The sequence below is a fragment of the Pinus tabuliformis genome, chromosome 7 (genome assembly GCF_031772625.1).
Source record: "Pinus tabuliformis cultivar Carrire ecotype Pingquan chromosome 7, CPIR1, whole genome shotgun sequence".
Lineage (NCBI taxonomy): Eukaryota > Viridiplantae > Streptophyta > Pinopsida > Pinales > Pinaceae > Pinus > Pinus tabuliformis.
The window spans coordinates 499,061,978-499,067,977 of record NC_142293.1 but is presented as its reverse complement, the minus strand read 5'-3'; positions in this window follow the sequence as shown (position 1 = coordinate 499,067,977).

Genomic DNA, 6,000 nt, shown 5'->3' with positions numbered 1-6,000 from the left:
TACATGAAGGCAAGAAAAGAGGGATTTTCCATAACAAGAGGTTCTCCAACATCTTTCCTACCCAAGTGCTTATCTTTTTACTATGTGAGGGTTGTAGGTGCTTATCTTTTTACTGTGTGAGGGTTTTGGCTAGAAGAGAATGTTCTTTGTTGCTTCTCTCCTTTTTCCGTGTATTGAAGGTTTGTGAGCAGGTGATGTTCATTGTTGATGGCAAGGCTCTTTCTCAAGTTTGTTGAAGAAGTGAAACAATGCTCCTTGAACTAGTGCTTAGTAGAGGTATCATTTAGTCATTTATGTAAAAATTGCATTCGTGTAAGGAACAATATGATACTCTAAAACACTTATAACAATTGGATTGCATTACCTTGTATTTAGTTGTTAATTAATAATTCAATGCCACCTTATACTTAATTAATCAGATATTTATAAGTACTAAGGTTACCATTTATTTTTAGCAACAACTAAATATGCAAGAAATAATTCATATTAAATTGACAAAAATACCTTTTCTATATATATACTTTATCAAATGGGGGAATTTTTAATTTTATTTCTCGCATCATTATAGTGGTCCAATCGGTCCAATCTCTAAGGTTTCAAATAGGCAAGGTACTTAGCAACAAATTAAAAATTAAAAATTATTCACTTTCACTTCCAAATTTATAAATAAAATATTTCTATATCTATGAGAAATAATATATTTTTATACTAACTTTATAGAGATAAAATAAAAGTAGAAAAAAATTACTCTTCTATTTCTCTTGTACATATTTCAATATAGAACTTAAATAAATTGTTTGAATATCCATAATAATTAATATATTTCAATATGAAATATATATGTAAGAGAGAGAGTCTACACAAGAAAAAGTGAGTGTGCATGTGTGTGTTAATGTTGACTATAATAAATAGTGAATATAATTAAGATAATGAAAGTATGAATTAATATTACCACTTCTATTGATGTGTTTATTTTGGAATAAAGTTTTCATAATTTTAATTTATTATCAATAATTATTAGGTTGATGACAAAATTTTTATCTCCACATATTATTTTAAAATATTGTTAATAGTGTCCATGGGGTATTGAATAAACGGTGATAGGGTGTTCATATGTTAAAACACTCATTGATGTGAAGTCATTGGTTTGATAGACTGTGATAGGGTGCTCATATGTTAAAACACTCATTGATATGAAGTCATTGGTTCGATAGACTGTGATAGCACTTTGATAGGGTGCTCATATGTTAAAACACTCCTTGATGTGAAGTCATTGGTTACACTGTGATAGGATTGTGATATGGTGCTCATATGTTAAAACACTCCTTGATGTGAAGTCATTGGTTCAATTCCCCATCAAGGTGATAAATTGGACATGATGAAGATGTAGTCCCACCAAGCTTACAAAAAAAAAATTATTAATAGTATGCACAAATCAATGGTAGAAATTTATCTCAAAAGTAGTTATGCCCATAATAAGCCATGGTAATCCAGTGCAAAAGAAAAAAAAAAAGTAAAAATTATTCACTTTCACTTCCAAATTTATAAATAGAACATTTATATAACTATGTGAAATAATATAATTTTATACCAACTTTATAGAGATAAAATAATAAAAGTAGAAAAAAAATAATAATCTTCTATTTCTCTTGTAGATATTTTAATATAGAACTTAAACAAATTGTTTGGAATATGAAATATATATTTAAGAGAGAGAGTCTACCCAAGAAAAAGTGGGTGTGTATGTGTGTGTTAATGTTGACTATAATAAATAGTGAATATAATTAAGATAATGAAAGTATGAATTATTATTACCACTTTTATTGATGTGTTTATTTTGGAATAAAGTTTTCATAATTTTAATTTATTATCAATAATTATTAGGTTGGTGACAGATTTTTTATCTCCACATAGTATTTTAAAATATTGTTAATAGTGTCCACGGGGTTTTGGATTGTTGGATAGACGGTGATAGGGTGTTCATCTGCTAAAACACTCCTTGATGTGAAGTCACTGGTTCAATTCCCCCTGGGTGATAAATTGGACATGATGAAGAAGTAGTCCCACCAAGCTTACAAAAAAAATATTATTAATAATATGCACAAATCAATGGTAGAAATTTATTTCAAAAGTAGTGATGCCCATAATAAGCCATGGTATTGACTTATGGTATTGTAACAAAGCCTATTTATACTTTAGAAATCCTTTTTGAACATGTGGTATTAATAAGTCATGGTATTGGTCTATGGATAGAATTTTGAACATGTGATTTTAATAATCCATGGTATTGTAACAACGCTTATTTATGAATCTCCATAATTAATATATATGTTAATTTTATTTTTTTTCAATGTTGTTTAAGGATTTAAACTTTTACATATTACTTCATTACAAAACTATGGCCAATTAAACTACAACATGTGAGCATATATTTAACTTACATATTAATTCTTTTATAATTATTATTAATAATAATAATTTAAAAGAAAATTATAATTTAATTTAAACAAAGTCTTTCGATAGAAATCATATGAGAGAATTTTTTGGCCTACGTGTTTCGAACCAAGAAGTGTGGTTCATCATCAGGACCAGAGGAAGAGGTAGACCATGGCAAAGGCTTAAATAGAGAGCAATGTAGAGACATAATTTCAAGTAACGGCTATATTTGAACAATAATGTTTAAATTATAATATTAATTTATTAATATATTAAAAATAAATATTATTAAGTAACGGGTTATATTAAACGGCTAGTTTTTGAAAAGAATATTTAAATAATGATATTATTTCATTAATTTATTAAAAATAACAGCTAGTTTTTGAAAAATAATATTTAAATTAATTTATTAAAACCAAATATTACTAGTTCTTGAAAAATAATATTTAAATAATTATATTAGTTTATTAATTTATTAAAATATTAATATGTAACGGCTATATTTATGGCTAGTTTTTGAAAAAATATTTAAATAATGATATTATTTCATTAATTTCTTAAAAATATTAATATGTAACGGTTATATTAAACGACTAGTTTTTGAAAAATAATATTTAAATTAATTTAGTAAAACCAAATATTACTGGTTCTTGAAAAATAATATTTAAGTAATGATATTAATTTATTAAAATATTAATATGTAATGGCTAGTTTTGAAAAATAATATTTAAATTAATTTATTAAAATCAAATATTACTAGTTTTTGAAAAATAATATTTAAATTGTGATATTAGTTTATTAATTTATTAAAAACAAATATTAATAAATAGTCGCTATGTTAAACAACTAGTTTTTAAAATAAATAAATAAAAATCAAAGTCAAACTTTAAAGGAGGGGAGTCAAAAATTATAAAAATGAGTGAATACCTCAATTGAGACAAGATCATTTGATAAATAAAATAACTAATGGAAATAAAATAAAATAAATTAAAAATAATTAAGGAAAAACAAATAAAACAAAACAAAATATACACAAGTCAAAATAAATAAATAAATAAAAATAAAATAAAAAAACAGAAACATATTATATCCAAAGAAAAATAATCAATAAATAAAATGGGGTCAACAATAAAATATGGGGCTTAGGCCCATTAAACAAATTACAAAAATACTAAAAGGAGTTCAGAACGAATAAGATGATAAAATACATAAAAAACATGAAGGATCAAGAAAATAAACTCTTAATGAAAAATAAATCAACAACAAATACTATAAAAATGATGCCAATACCTACATAAATTAAAAAAAAATAGGAAGACAAGATAGGGACCCAACTTCTACTAATATTCCAACCATCATCTCTATTCAAATTATTGGGGCTTTTTTCACGATGATGAAAATGACTAACCTTAGCAACAACTTGGCCCTCCTCAATGCAGATGTGATGCTTAGATTTATCTGCATGCTCCGCCAAAGCAGAGGAGCGGATCCTGCCATGCTTGATGTCAACAGCATGCTCATGAATCTTTTGATTAATCAAGCGACCAGTCTCACCAATGTAGGGAGTCCCACAAGAGCATGGGATAATGTAAACACCCTTCATATTCTTAGGGTCCACTAGGTCTTTTACAGATCTAAGGGAGCTTTGTATGGTATTTAAAGGCTGAAAGGTTGAAGCCACCTTATACTTCCTTAGGATCCTTGCAATCTTGTCAGTGGTCCCTTGGATAAAAGGAATATGAACTTCAGAAAATCGATCCTTGGTATCTTTCTTAGCGTTAAGCCCTTTTTCAGCTCTAAGGAAAGCCTTAGTACATTGGTGTCTACTATACCCATTATTAAAGAAAACACTTAGGAGATGTGCTTTCTCTTCCTTGAGATGGTTCTCATTAGAAACTCTTAAAGCTCTAGATGCTAAGGTGTTGAGAAGACTGAGCTTTTGAGCTGGGAAATGATGAGAATTAGCATGAAGATACATACCTTATGAGAGAAAGAGCCATTATCATTCCTTGAGAGGAGGGTGTCAAGGAAGGGAAGACTACCATTACATTCAAATTCCATGGTGAACTTTATAGAACTAGATTGATTGTTAAGATGGAGGAAAAATAGTTCCAACTTTTCTTTACCATGGGACCAGATGACAAAAGTGTCATCCACAAACTGCTTCCACAACTTAGGCAGAAGACGAGAAGAGGCTAAGGCCTTTGATTCAAAATCCTCCATGAATAGATTAGCTACCGCAGGGGAGGGGGGAACCCATGGCGACACCGCAAGTTTGCTCATAGAATTCCCCATCGAATGAAAAAAAACTAGAAGTAAGACAAATACCAACTAAATAAGCCGTATCAAGATCTGTGATGCGCTTGATGACTTCGATGGCCTCGTTAATAGTGATATTAGTGTAGAGAGAGGCCACATCGAAGCTCACAAGCTTGTCATGGGGATCAAGCTTGAAACTCTTTAACTCATTAACAAATGATGCAGAGTTCTTGACGAAGGATTCTGTATGGCCAACAAGGGGCTTAAGCTTTTGGGCTAAATATTTAGCAAGAAGATAAGTTGGCCCTCCTATCGTGTTGATAATAAGTCTGAGAGGAACCCCTTCCTTATGAATACAAAATATAACTTAATTTGTTTTTATGGTTTCTTTTAAATTTTATGAATATAAAATATATTATAAAATAAATATTTTAACGTGTATAAACATTTACCGGCCCGTTAATTATATATAAATATTTTAATACTTATCCAAGTTTATATAAATATCTTAATATAATAAATATTTTAATGCTTAATTACGCCGTAAGGCGTTTCCCTTTGGAATGAATTGACCCAGCTGACACCGTGTCCTATTGTTAACCGTTGATTTGTGGTGTTAGACGATATAACAAAGTGTGATCGTTGATCGTGGGAAGCCGAAGATCGTGGGAAGCCGAACGATTAAAAGCAGTTTTCCTGTTTGTATTCCTTCCTTCTGCCCTTGCGCGCTGGTTAGTTTATTCCTTATGGTTCCACTAGGTATTATTTTCTTTATATGCACCGACTTCTTAAATGAGATCCGTTTGCTTTTTCTGCTTTTCCGCCCGTTTGTCATCTTTCAATTTTCTGGCTTCTTCTGGTTTCTTCAAGACTATTTTTCGGATTTTCTTGAATCTATCAATCTGATTAATAGTCAACAGTCGCGACAGTTGTTTTCAGGAAGAACAAGAGGATAAAGAATGAGGATAAAGAGAAACGGAGTAGCAGTCAGTGTGCTACAGGCTTTTGCATCGGCAATTGCTTGCTTTATAGCAATTGAACTGTATTGACACAGTATTATCATGGCCTCATCTCAGACTCAGGAAATGGACATAGATGATGAAGATTCAATGCTCTTTATTAGGAAGCCGCTCATCTTTGTCAGAACGAACAGAAAACCCCCTTTGTTTGGGGGCAGAGCCAATGCGAATGCCTGTCAAGATGTGAGTATTGGCAACTACTTCTGCTTTATTTTGGTTTTAAAGTGTGTTCTTTAAACTTTGATTGCAAGAAGCTGGACTGCGAGAAATGGCCCTAATAAGCACT